General features: G+C 45.7%; 1 protein-coding gene across 5 annotated transcripts in view; it reads right to left on the bottom strand.

Moving 5' to 3' along the window:
* The window catches only part of GGT1 (gamma-glutamyltransferase 1), a 32323-nt gene extending 19496 nt beyond the window's left edge, over nucleotides 1-12827 (bottom strand). Inside the window, exons 1-2 of one of the 5 annotated variants that reach the window (XM_031047826.2) lie at nucleotides 10845-10948; nucleotides 4985-5074 (exon numbers count right to left, since the gene is read on the bottom strand). The gene's annotated coding sequence lies outside the window, so the exon portion shown is untranslated. The other 4 variants (XM_031047825.2, XM_031047827.2, XM_031047828.2 and 1 more) reach the window with 4 other exon arrangements.
* Between the last annotated feature and the right edge of the window lie 1650 nt (nucleotides 12828-14477).

The following is a 14477-nucleotide window of genomic DNA, read 5'->3' as shown; positions in this document are numbered from 1 at the left end:
TCAACACAAAATTATAGAACCCATTACAAAAAAAAAGAGAAAAAGTATCTCCTACAGGGCTTGCCACCTCTTTCCACGTGTGACGCTCATGGCATGGCCAGCTTTAAAATTATCAAAAAATTAGCATGGGCTACTACATTGAAACACGAACAACAGAGTGAAATCTCCGTTTGTTTCTTCTTCTCCATTTGTTTCTTCTGTCAGCATCTGAAGCAATGTCTTCACAGCTCTTGTAATAGAACTTGCAGATACTGAAAACCACCAGGCAACCTGAAGGCGCTTCTGGGTAATTTTCCTTTTTGCTTCTTCCCTCACCCCCACTGATTTTTTCCATGGGAATTTCATGAAGCAACACCAGCAACGACTCGCACAACGCAGCTCACACAATCACATCTACTGTTAAGATTCCTTTTATGGCAGGACATGCAAACCAATCATTCATTTCCTGATGTTTTATTTAATGCGTCATTGGAACAGAAGCTGTTACAAGATGCCCTAAATTTGCAGGTTAGTTATTTTTCCATGAGGAAGTCTTTCCCCTCTAATAGAGCAATGTTGCATTCCAATACTACCAGAACAGAAGCATCAAATAGTATCTTGAGTGTCCAGTAACATAGAGATGTAAATAAGCCTGCAAAGTATCTTCCTACTAAATAAGTTTCCTTTCTGATCCCTTGCTCCACTGTTCCACCTTTAGGGCCCCCAGTGGAAGTCAGGTACCACCTGTGTGTGTAGCAGATAGTCCTAATGTAAGCTGAACACCACGTAAAAACCACTAATGCAAAAAAGATCACTGCTGAAAAAGTCCTGGAAAACAAGTGACTAGGGGGGACTCTTAAGAGAAAAGGTACTACAGGAACTGGAAAAGATGCCTAGTGCGTAACAGGCCAAACTGACTAAGAGCATGGGCTCAACAGCTGACTTTCAAAGCTGAAACTAAACAACCACATGTTGGTTCAGAGCCAAAGCACCTCCTTCCCCTCCAGTGAGAGCTACTTCCACTATAACACACCTGCTCAAAAAGGAGGAGCCCGCTAAACACACATGCCCTCATTTTATGAAGTCTGGTTTCCGATAATAATCCATAGGTGCAAAGGTAAGCAATGAAGAGATAATTGGGAAACAGGGAGGTTTATTATCCTTTCTTGCCAGCCACAGAGCCCAGTTCTGGTTACATTCTTCTACGCACATAGGTAGCTGAAGCAGTGTCACTGGGACTTCTAGTGTGACAGCTCATAAGGCTCCTTAGTGGCTATTGATTGCTGTGCAGAAGGAGCAGCGATTCACCTTTGACCTTGGGGGGTTGGACTAGATGGTCTTTTGAGGTCCCTTCCAACCCTTGGGATTCTGTGATTTGACAGAGAAAACTGGGATGTGCTTAATAGGGGAAAGTTTTAATAAAGCCTTTTGAGGTTGTACTTTTCTGACATCAAGGATTTGTGCCACTGGCATATTAATAAAGGTGTTATGATCCCAATGGGTTCTGATTCTTGTAAAGTTACTATAAACCTAATGATATTCCAGATGTAGAAAAGAGATAAATCTAAAGGAGATTATGATTAGACAGTGGTATAAGATCTTCAAATGGATTATGACTGATATACAGCCTAGGTGGTAAGAAGGGTCAGCACATTTCCTGAGCTGTTTTAGAAAGGATATTTCTACATCTTGTGTGATCTTGTTCTGCCAGATAGAGGATGTATGTATGAAAGAAGTAACAGCTTAGTAGTGGTATTCTGTTTTGCAAGAGCACTTTCTTGATTTTGATAAAAAAGGATGTTAACTCTTGTTTCCTATTTTCCATTCAAATGACTGGCTGTAATAACTCAGTATGCCAAAGTGAGCGTAATGTTAGTAACAAGGTCAAATTCATTAAGCCTTATTTAATTTCAAGTCTTATCTAACAATAAATGCAGACCTTCTGCTCATCCCTCCCACAAAAGGGCGTCTGCCCTCTGTTCAAAGTCTGTCTTATCACTTTTCCTCAATTTATTTTCCTTCTGCTACTTAGTCTCAGTCTTTACGCATATATTTTACATGTATTTGTGTCAAGCTCCACAGTTTCCAAAACCTACACCAATTTGTGCTATTTATTTATCAGCTTTATGAAGCCCTTTCATCTTTGCAAACCCTTTCTGCCAGGCTGTCTTGATAGACTTGCAGCTAACAGACCTGCCTTTCCCACAGCAGCCAACAATCAGCTCAGCAACACAATACCAGACAGCTTCAGCTCAAACTCGAAGTCCTGGCATAAAAGGGAGGAGAGGGCTACTGAAGGAAGGGAGGGGGAAAGAAGAGGGAATAATGTGGGGTAAAGAAGAAAACTTAAACTGGTAGAAAGGAAAAACAGGAAAGGAGAATGAAGGAGGCAGGGAGGAAGACAAAAATATCTAAAGGAAAGGAAGAAGCAATAAACAATGCCTATTCTCAAGGCTTTCTTCAGTTTAGCCTGACTGCTGCAGTTGGATCTATCCTTCACATACATGCTGAAGCTCTCAGAACACAGATAAAGTCTGGACTTTCTTAGTGCTTTGCAGAAGGGTTTACTTAATGTTATTGTCATGGCAGGCAGCTATTTATTTCATAGACTGTAGAGCATCTGGACAGCAAATAAACAAAAAACCTAGATGCCAAAATAATTAATGAACTCTAGCCTGTATTCACTGAAGAGGAATCAGAAGACTTCAGCAGAACTTGGAAAAGAGCTCAGTTTCCAACAGAAAAAAAAAAAAAAAAAGTGGAGCTACCTACTTAAAGTCACCTTCTTTTGCTAAATCAAAGCTCTACAGATTGAGGAGTTTTTTAACTGCCATGGAGCTGGTTTGAATAACTTTGCTTCTCCTGGAGTAGCCATGGTTTGACTCCTGCTTGTCATAGACTTCTAGATCAGGAAATATTGCCCAAGGACTGGGACCTTGTGTTGGATTAGAGGGAAGACCCCTGGTCCTGGGAGGCCTGCCTTTGACATATTAGAAAGGCATCAGCATGAACAAAATAGCTATATGGGGACTGAGTGGATTTTTAGTGAGGGATGTGTACCTCTTCCAGTAGAGAGGTAAGCAGAGCTGCTGGATCCAGCTTCAGTAATTGGCATGAGCTATTGGAGATAGCACAGCATAAGAAATAGCCAAGAGCAGGATCAGATCTTTGGTTTCCAAGCACAAGTAGAAGAGAGGCATTCTTTTTGTTCTGCTAATGAGCATACAGCCTTCTGCATGATGTTCTGGTCCTTCGTGTGTCTAAATATTCATTTTCCCAGACAGAATCTGTTCCTTCTCACACAAATACTGTTGCCCTTGACAGCTCCTTAGAACAGAAATTTCTTTACAAAGAATTAAATGTGACCTGCTTGGCTTAGTTCAGGACATTTCTTTCTGTTTCACAGGCCAGTTTCCCCATACTCAACTAATCCCTGACATGTGCCCTGCTTAGTGCTGTCCCTGCTCTGCATCAGGAGCTCTGTTCTCTCCCACAGCATTGCCCTTCCACTCTACTTCTCAAAGACACCCCCAGCATCATCCCATTGTCCTGACAGCTTTTCTGGCTCTGCACCTGCCTCCTGGCCTTCCGCTTTGTTGGCAGGTAAGAAAGAAAACTGTCAGTGCTTGACCTCCAGTCCAATAGGGTTTGCATTTTCTAGGTTATATTCCAAAGCACAGAATGATGTGAAAAGAGGAGCTATGCAAGATCTGTGGATTTCAGCCCAGAAACTAGCTTTCTCTGAAAAGGACTATTTTTCAACAGGACATTGACTTAAGTAAGAATTTTTCATCTTTAAGAAACTATGAAATCTGCCTTTCAGTGTTTGTATAGCTCTGACCTCTATAGTAGTTTGAGTCTTTCTTGTATCAGATAAGCACTTATCTTAATGATGCTATACTAAATAAAAAACTAGAGTCAAATCATGACTCAGCCTTATGACCCTACATACCAATTTTCATAGACCTTTTCAACCCAATAAGCAGTGAAGACCACCAAGTGGGGTGGTATATAAGATACCTTCAAAGGGTTGGATGGGCCATGAAGAGGTGAAATATCTTGCCTGCTGACCTGAGTAAGACCCCTGGTTACTAAACTCCCAGCTCCTTTTGTTGATCTCAGCCTCTGTCAGAAAACAATCAGTTAATGTACTGCTGATCCTATCAAGCCACAGTGTTAAGCAATAACCCTAGGGGGTGTTCAGATTGCCTGGACAGAGACTCTACTGCCCACGATCTGGCCTTCATTAACTGAGAGATTCCAAAGTCAATATAGTAAATCAAAACCTGGTAATCCTTATAAAAGAGAAAGATTTGCTCTTCAAACCTAAGCCTGAAGGCTTGTGAAACAAAGGTACACTCTTATAACCATGATTAAAGAGCTGGGAAGCCATGCAAGAAAGGGAAATAAACAACTCTTCAACTTCACACCCCAAAATAAGGAGATGGTAAGGTAAAATCGTGCTGTTTACTCACTCCTTTAAAAGCTCTGTTCTCCCTGCGTGCAGTTCAACTTCAGCTAGTGACACCAAAAGGCTTCTGCCTTGCTCTCTTCCCCTTACTCTTCAATGGTTCCCAAAAGCAGTGATTTCAAACGCAAGATCGGTCATACAGAGCCGAGAGGCAGCAAGTCTTTATATATGGGAGTGATAAGAGAGGGTGATATACTCATATCTTTGAGCAGTAAAGGCATGCCACCCTTCCCCCTCCCTGTCCCTGAAGAATTGCTGGTTCACAGGGCAAGCTGAGAACAGAGTGGACAGACACTTTCCGTGCGGCACTTTCTCACGGTAAAGGGAATAGCATAGAGGGTGGGGATCAGGGAAAGACCAGACTTGAATGGAGACAATACTTTGATGTTAGATACTCCCAGGAGTGAATCTGTTCTGGCAAAGTTGTTTCTTTCCTCTTCTTCACACATCAAACAATAACTCTGCCAGCTGCTGGTTTTGCTGTGGCACAAGGCCTGACAGCAAGTGTCACAGCAGTGTTGCCCCCACACTTACCCTGTTAGGGAAAAGCCCACTCCTTGAACTCTTGGGAGTTAGCTGATGCTGGAGCACTGCCCTCCTCCATGGCCATACAGCCTGGGAGCTCTGTGGAGGAGAAAGAATGTGTATCCCATAAAAGGTGGTGTCCTGGACACTGACCTGGGAAGCTCAAGAGGCATATCCTGCCCTTCTCCATCAGAGGAAGTCTTGTAGCCTGTGAATGGAGAGGAAATCTCTCAAGGATGTACCATTTCTCTCCAAAGGGAAAATAATTCACTTTCAGCTTCCTCCATTACAGTTTTGTTGATCTTTCACTGAAGGATTTGACCATGAAAAACTACATCATAAATTAGGACAAGGTTTGCCTGATTCAGAGCTATAAATTACTGATTGAGTATCTCTGGGATAGCTGTATAAAGGAGATATCAAGGCTAACAGAAGATATTCATGTGTTCTCAGCTGAGGCAACTGGAAAAGGAAGAAGCCAGCCGAAGCTTTCACATAGTGCAATTCATAGAGTTACTGTCACTGACAATCAACAGCACAAAGATCTGCAGGGTCATGGAACAGCAGCCAAATAAATGCCACCAGCTCATAGAACAGAAGTCTTTCGCCAGCAGGAACCTCCATGGCTAGTTCTTAGGTTTGGGTGGGCAAGGGAGATGTGGCAATGACTCTTGCGAACAGAGCTGCTTGTGCAATGCATAGTGAACTGGACTGGAGAACCATCTTACTTGCCCCTTCCCAGGTTATTTTTCATCCAGACATCTCCCCTGTCCTCTTCACATTACATTGTGCCAGCATAAGTAAGTGAGCTATCTAAAAACTGCAAGGAGTGTTCCTGTATACCAAATCATGGTCCAAATCTCCCTAAGGAATAGGCCTGCTTTGAAAGCATGAAGAGGCTCAAAAGCATTATACATATGTGAGTTAGATCCCCTTCTAACTGCTGGAAGGCTGCATAAGAGATTTATTTTTCAGATCTAGGACAAACTAGCTTTTTCTTACATACATAAGATTTGTTGACTGTATTTGCATTCCCCTGCAAATTACATAAACATGATCTTAGTAAACTACTCCCTCTTGTCCTGTTGCTTTGGAAGAGGGCTGGCTATGGAGTTGTTGGGATCAAACCAGAAACAACTGAATTGCTGTGATATTGTTACCCAAAGAAGAAATCTGCACCCTTGGCAGGCATTGGGCGGTACAACCACAACTGCAGCAAACCCTTCCAACCCCATTTGCTCAAGGTGCAGCATGTCCTGTACAGGATAGTTTGGAGGCAGCCTGAACGCACTATGTGGGTGGCAGAGTGAACTCTAACCAAGCTGTAAGCAGAAAGAGGAAGAAAAGTTGTAATAGGTCCCTTCCCCTATTTCTCCACTGATACTCATGGTACAAGAGGGAAACACACAGGGGAGGCTGTGTAAAGATGCCTACCAAATAACAGCCTCCAGTACTCACTACATCTACAGGAAGACCCTCAAAGTCCATAATCTGTGCAGATCACCAAATTCTTATCACCATCACCACAGGACTTTTTACTAACTTAAGAGCATTTTGAAGTTACTATCAGGGCTAGGGAATCTTACAGGCCAACATGAGAAAAGCATTCATGTCCCCACTTTAGAGACAGGGCAACAAACAGTCTTCCACAGAGATAAGAGCATGTCAGTGTCAAGGCTGGAATGAGGAATCTTCCCCCCAGATTCTTTTAATGATGTTGCTAGACATCATCTCTCTTCCCTGTCATGTGTCTGATATATTTAATAAATCCAGACACAGTTGGAAGTGACAAGTGCAGAGGCTGACAATGATCTAACTCCACAGCGCCTGCAGCTCCGTGGGCTGTTGTTTCCACATATTCTCATGGCTTTGGTTTTTCCCTCGCTGTAAACAGAAAATGAATAAAACATGAAGGTAACTCTGTCTCCTTCTGAAAAATGACAGCCGATTAGATTGAAGGAGAGGAGCTGGGGAGAAGTTCAAAGAGTTTGCCCTTTAATGGAAAACATGTGGATTATTATAAAGTTGTTGTGTGACTAATTAAAGTTAGTTAAAGTCTAACCAAAGCAAGAGGGCCCTAAAAACAGAGCAACAAGGGGTTCATCCAGGAAGAGCCAAGGTCCACTATACAGACCTTCACAAATCTTTTTCCATTCTGCCTCAGAATCAGTGGGATTCAGAGGAGCAAGGCTTGGAAGAACATGAACACTGACCCAAGGCTCAGCTGCACAAAGATCTGTGTGTGCAGCCCGCCCAAACTTCACCTTAGGAGAGCTCTATTTCTAGGGAAGTCGCATAAATTCTTGTCCCTTTCTCAGCTGTTTCTGCTACAGAATCAGCTCTGCCAGTGTCAGCAACAAATGAAACCTCTCAGCATAAAATTAATCCATCCCAGTAAGCCAGAATCAGCCCTGAGCTACCTTAGTATTGCAGGTTTTCAACTGGACCCAACTAGCAGCTCCTGCCCCATAGCAGGGCAGGGTTGGAGACTCTCAAAGAGGGATAGGACAAAGCAGCAGAGGCCAGAAGCAGTGCAGCATCCCCAGACTTGTTACCCTCACTTGTCAACCTGCATCCCCAGGCTTGTTGATGCTTGCCTGGGGCACTCAGCTGACATGGCAGTAGGAACCAAGCCATCTTCCAAGGGTACTGCAGGAGCAAAGAGCCACTGATGGCTGTTAAATTGCTCTGTTAGAATTTCCCCAAGAAGGTTTTAGATAAAGAGCTAATTTGCACCCAGTGTGTGTGCAGGGGCTAAGTACTTTCTGACTGCACCTCCATCAGCCTCCAGAGGCCAAAACCATCTCAGGGATGATCATGCAAAAACAAGAGTCTCATGGGCTGGTGAGCTCTGATTTACACCAGGGCCCTTTTTCCTGCTGTGGGCAGGTGAGGAGGGCACAGAGCAGCAGTACAGGTAATCCACATAGCACTATACAGGAAGGTCTCATTCATGCCAGACAGCTCACACCATAGTGGAGAATCTGGACGTCCATTTTTTTAATTTCAGCAGTTCTCAGCACCTCACACTCTGTTTGCTCCCCAGAATGACAGCTGTGGGAAATAAATTATTTTCCTTTCTAAAGATGCCACTGCCTGTAGCTCGGAGTATTCTCCTAGTCCTTCATGCTCACAGTTAAGACTTTGGAAACAGTTCATCTGCGTGTGCCCATTTGCAATGTGACAGTTTTGGCCTTAAGAAGAAAATGTACTGTACAGGTTTAATCTTGATAAAAAACTTTCTTGAGCCACAGCCCACACGTGGGATGGACACTATCGTACAATGTCTCCTGTCACAGCCCGTGCTTCAGCTAAGCAATTAAGCATGTTCACCTTCCACCAGCTCAGGGGTAAACACTGAAATCACTGGATGAGTCTGTGCTTTCCCAGAATGGTGGTCACATGGTTACATCCAAAAGGACCCCAGAGCCTTGAAAGGCCTCTGCATCTGAGTGCAGAAACCTGGCAGGTTTGATGTTCTCAGGATCTCCTCCTCTGGGCAGAACATAACATTGGAATGGATAAGTGCTCAAATACCAACAGGTCTCCCATCCTAAGAGAGGCAACCTGCTATCAGGCAAACAAGTTTCAAATCTCAAGTACAGGTACCAAAGCCCTAGGTGTCAGAAAATAGTCCCTGTCTGGTTTATCTGGGCCCCTGTCCAGCCTTCTTTAGGCTAGTTTGATTTGGTGCTGTAAAGGGCACAGAGATGGCCATTGCTTTTGAGATACCAGAATCACAGGCTTCTGCCTCAAAGCACTTGCAACCTGTTGTGGAAACTGTGAACATCCAAGTGGGCTGGAGGCAGAGGCTGTACCGCCATGGTTCCAGGCAAGACCCACTTGCTATGGCTTTGGAAGCAGCATACATGCCACAGAGGCTGGATAGAGAGTGCTGCACAGGGGCCCAGCTGGCACATGAACCTGGCCTATCCAACCTGCACAGATGGGCTGCTCTGCATCCTCTCCACAGCCTCTTTCTGTTGGGTAGGCCACATGCTTGGTGTTTTCCCATCTGCTGAGCCCACACCTGCTGCCCTTTCCACTTCAGTGGTAATCACAGATCCTTTTACCACATTTCAACTGGTCTCCGGGGAAAGCTTTGTTTATTTTCCCAATGTGCCAGGGCTGCAGCTAGCTGGCAAAGCAGGCAGCAGGCCAGTCACACCTGCATAGCAGAGCAAAAAGGGATATGCGTGAACAAGCTGCTTTTTACCCCACCCTTTATCAACCTGGGACCCCTGACCACTGGTCCTAGTCATAGAGAAATAACAACAGATAGGAAATTACAGGCATTCCTCTGGCTCTGCGCTCTCAAAGGTCAGGGTGTTTCCCACAGGTCAAGAGGAGGTATACTACAAACATAGGCACCTCTTATACTACAAGAGCTGCACCAGCCAGTGCCACCAGGCACAAATGGACATTTGCAGGGGGGCAAGTGGCCTCATCCCTCCCTCTCAGCATGGGGGAAGAGGAATGAGGTGAGGTTAGCCTGGTGTGAAATGGGGTTTAGGTGAAACAGACCTTGTGGACTCAATGAAGCTGCTCTCCCATGAGAGCTCGTTTGGCCAGAAATCAACTTTGAAATCCAGTGGTGCCAGGCAGGCATGTGCAGAGACAGAAGACTAGATAAAAGAGACCTCTTTTTTGTATTCTTAAGAGAGCAGGAAGGAGAAGCGATCAGTTGAGGGCTCAGTCTGGCTGTTCAGATCTGAGGCTACCAGAAACACTGTCTGCTCTTGAAAGGGCTTCCTGACTTCCCCTGTGCCACCTTGGCTGCCTCGCTGGCCCCTGCCACAGAGATCCCACCAGCCTCAGCTAATTTGGGCTCGTGGGAGAGAACACAGAAACACAATAGTGACAGGAATGAAAGGCAGTGAACGACACCCAGGAGACTCATCCTTATCAAGGAACAAAATTATATCAAAGGGGAGCTGTGAAGACAGGGAAGAGCTTTTTATAACACCCACAGTCTTTGAGCCAAATCCTGTAGTTTTTATATGTTAGTCCCCCAGAAACCCTACCATGAAGACTGACCCAAAAGGGCACTCAGGTGCCAGGTCATGTTGCCTGCCAGACATGCTGCACATAGAGCAGTAAGGCACCCACTGCAGAGCTGCTGTTTGCTCTGTGTGTGTGCTTTTTAATTACAGTTTTTGTTTGCAAAGCATCTCTTCCAGAAAAGACAAACTGCATTACTCTCAGCTTATTAAAATCACACTCATAATTTCTCAACTGCTAATTACACCCACTGTAATTAAGGCTGGGATGCATGTTTGGGGAGCTGGGAGCCCAGCTGCCACACGCAGCCCCTGCCCTCCACCTCTCTAACCAGCCGAGCCAGGCAGAGCCAGGCTCAGCCACAGCGACAAGCTCAGCCCTGCCCAGGACTCAGCCCTCCGACATTCCCGGCACAGCTGCTACCATGGCATGAGGGAAGATGATGCATGTAAGGCCAAGCATCTCCTCGGCACAGAGGAATGAGACCCCTGCACCAACCTTCCTGGGTTACAACTGCTGCATGGGTAGTGGCTGGGGAAGGGAAACATGTAGTCTTGGGGTTATAGTGCTGAGGTTAGGGGGGTGAACAGGGGTTTACTCCTGTTTCTACTGCTAAATTATTGCAATAAACCACATTGCCTGTCAGCCTCCATTTCCAAGTAAAACAGAGTTTGGGCTTCCCTGACAAGAGGCTCTGGAGACAAATTCCAGAAAAGACTCTTCCTGGCACACATCTCACACAAACACTTTAAAGCCTATGTAGACTGTGGCACACCAACAGACTTGAGAGTGAATTACACAGGAGAAGGAATGAAGCCCTAGAGACTACAAGTCCCAAAGACAGACAGCAGTAAAGTTGTTTACAGACCTGTGAGAAGCCGAGAGCTCGTTGGAGAACCAACCGTGCCTCCGTACCACTCGATTGCAGGAAAAGAGCAAGTGCAGGTGTGCAAACAGCCACGCAGGCAGCACAGCCCAGCACCTGCCCGAAGCCAGAGCCTCAGGAAAGAGCTCTCCAGAGCACAGCTGGGACGAAGTCAGCTTTGGGCAAGTGGAGACTTGGCACCAGCACTGGCCTCCTGCTGTGAGGGGATGCTCTGGAGAATACCACCTCCAGGAAGATGGAGCAGTAATTAGGGAAAGCTGATAAACACTGCATCTGTTTCAAGATGAGTTTCCTTCCCACTGAAATCCTCACAGTTTCAGTGCGCAGCAGGATGCAAACACATCCTTAAATGACTTCCTGGAGCCTTGGTTTCAAAGATCAGACCCTTAAAAAGCAGTAACAAGCCAAGATCAATAGCAGCCCCAGGAGAGCTCCGAGCATGCCAGCTCCAAACCCATTGAGCTATCCCTACAACCAGCTACTTATCAGGTGCTAAGGGCAATTTAACCTTTTCACATTTGAAAAGGCAACTGAGACTTCCTAATCAATCAGGCTTGCTTAAGTACCAAGAAAGAAAGTAAATTAGTAGGAAAATTTACATTTCAGAAACAGCATGACATGCCTGTGCAGTATGTCCTGGAGAGGGAAACCTGCAGAACTCCATGGGGAGCAAATCAGCAGACGTAGCTCACAAGCAAAGAGAAGCAGAGCTCACAGACTCCTGGATGTGATCCCGAGGACAAAAATACATTTGTCTCCTCCTTGAATGAGTTTACTACTAACTTCAGAAGCTGCTAATAAGAAGTTTTGGGAAGCAGGTATCAGATAATTATTTTTAATCCAATAAGTTACAGCGAAGATGGAATGATCAAAATGTCACATGGAAAAAGCTGAGCAGGGTGCCCTATGGCTGCTAGAGGCAGCATGTTCAATAGATCTATAACATATAATACGTAATATATAACATATCATATATAATATATACTGGTGACCCAGTAATGAAATGGCAGAAGATAACATGGAGGTAGCAAAGGACATCGGGAAAGTTTCTAAGAGGTTGCGAAAAACTTGAAAACATTTGAGAAACAGGGCAAATAAGAGCAGATGAAATTCAATATAGAGAAATATGAAAGTCTGTGATAAACCAGTATGAAGAACTGATACATACTGATGGGCTTGAGTTACCAGCTCTTTTCAACACCATTAATTATTTTGTACAGATTTGTGGATAAAATAAAATAAAATGAAAAGGCAGCAAGAATTTGTTAGCTCCTGTTTTAGCCCCTCTTATTTAGAGCTTATAAATTAAACTGGATCTGTAAAGAGGAAAAGTATTCCTTTGAAAAGGATAAAGAGGACAGGGCAGAGTTAAGAACCAAAGCTGGCAAACCAAGCTACAGCTATAGACGCTTTTTGACAAAAAATAACAACTTAGTACAAGGAACTTACCTAAGAAATGGTGTAACAAAGGTTATGCCCAAACAACCTATACTTACATTGGGGGAAAGAGTGTTTTACAATCTAGGGCATTCACTTAAGTAAAGCTAGCTGTAGCTCCCCTTGGAACAGCATTGAAATCTATCCAAAAAGGAGAATTCCAGTGAGAGGTCAGCACTTTTGTTCCTTAAAACACGTGTGCAGTGTCAGAGCATGCCATGGGAACGCAATGCCTGAAAAGCAAAGGCAGGATTCCCGAGAGCTTCAAGCCTTCCTCTCCCTACCTGCAGCCTCTGGCAGCGTATCACCCAACCTCATCTCACCTCCAGCCTCGGAACAGAGTCACTCTCCCCGCTCCATCCGCCCCACAGACACACCTGCGCGCTGCGATCCTACCTGGAACTAAGTGGGATTTTCCATGCAGGCGATGCGGCATCTCAGGGATCCTCCCAGCACATCCCTGCCTGGCCCAGGGCTTGGTGCCTGGCCCAGGGAGAGGAGAGCCTCTTCTCCAGAGCGGCCGGGCTGTTCCCCTGTGGGTGAGAGGCTGGGTCAGTCCCAGTTCTTGTACTGGGCACTAGATGGCACAGACGGGAGGAAATTCAAGGTAGCCAGCCTGCGATCTGTGGCGTTTCGGACAAGGGGGTCTGACAGTTACCCAAACGAGGAAGCTGCCATGGGGGATGCGCTGCCAGCAGCAGCGTCCCGCGAGGGTGTCCCCTCCATGGTCCCCTCGCCACTGCCCTGCTGCATCCCCTCAGCATCCCGTCCTGTCCCTTCCAGCCCAAGTGTCACCTGTGCTGCATTGAAGCTGTATAATCCTAAAAGGAATCATGCCCTTGCCTCCTGGACACGATCTGCTATTCCTCACCAAGCACATGCCTCTGGCATACAAACACCTTGCTCACACATCAGCCCTGTATTTGGCTCAAATTGCAGCAAAAAGATGGGGGAAATCTCTGCTGAAATCAACCGTCCTGGGATCATCCAGACTGATGCCTGAACAGGGCATCAGTCTGCAGAGTAACCAGCGGACTACGGTGAGTGCAGGGCCAAGTACCCCATCAGCAGTCCCTCTGGGTTCAGGGAAGGTCTGGGAATGGCACCCTGGCACTTTGCCCTGTGGGATGATGGCACAAAGCAAGGAGGCACTTGGTCACTGCTCTTCAAAGCATTTTTCACAAGGTAACTCCTCTTAAAGCAGTCCACTTTTCCCTCTGGATTTCTGCCTTTTCAGCGCTGCTGCCTGCAATCACCTGTGCCCCAGAGCCTTCACAACCTCATCTTCCTCAATTTCTTTAAGGTGTGGATGAAATTCCTTACAAGTGAACTGTGTAGACTGATGCAATGAGGCAAACATGGGCTAAGTCACACAGAATTGCTGTGGTAAGCACAGAAAAAGCCAAAACATTTTTTATGGTGAGACAAAAAGTGGGAAAGGTGGAAGGTTGTATGTTGGCCTCTGCTGTGCTGACATTAGAAATTCACTTTGCTTCAAAGGCTGACAAGGCTAATATCTCTAGTGATGCTCTGACAGCCTATCTGGAAAGGCTCCATCTGCAGCACTGCATCAGGTATAGCATGTGCAGGATGGTGCTGAGGTGAGCAGCAAGCTTTGTGTACGAGGCAGAAGCGGCACACATGGTGTTATCCAAAGCAAACTTGACCTTGGCAAAGCCCAAAAGAGCTTTTGTGCTGAGCAGCTCGGTAGTGCCAGGTGACACAGACAAGACTCCTAGGAAAAGCCTGTTTGCTTTTCCAGTAGCACCAGACAGGCTACACTGCAGCCTTCTGGAAAAGATCGAGGTGAGCAGTACTGCCCTTTCCTGTCTGTCTGCTCACAGCACTGCCCTGCAGACTGAAGTGGGTCTGGGGATCTCCTAAGTTCAAATCCCTCAGGGTGTCTTAGGTGAGAGAAGAAACATAAATCAGATGCCAGAAGTTTAAGATCCAAATTCATCAATGGTGTAGCAGGACAGTAGGTCAGTTGGGCACAATGGCTATTATCTTTCAAAGGCTGGAGTGGATGACACTGCTGACTGGGGCACAAGCTTGAGGGAGACTCATGCTAGCTCCAGAATGCAGCTCCAGTCCAGTGTCCAGAGGCTGGCTGAGCAGGACAGAACAGCCAGAGAAGCCCTTCAACATTGGGCATTCACCCACAGACTTAGAGACCTG

Source organism: Melopsittacus undulatus, chromosome 12 (assembly GCF_012275295.1).
Source record: "Melopsittacus undulatus isolate bMelUnd1 chromosome 12, bMelUnd1.mat.Z, whole genome shotgun sequence".
Classification (NCBI taxonomy): Eukaryota; Metazoa; Chordata; class Aves; order Psittaciformes; family Psittaculidae; genus Melopsittacus; species Melopsittacus undulatus.
Note: the sequence above shows the minus strand (reverse complement) of the source record. Positions and strands in the feature narration are given on the sequence as shown.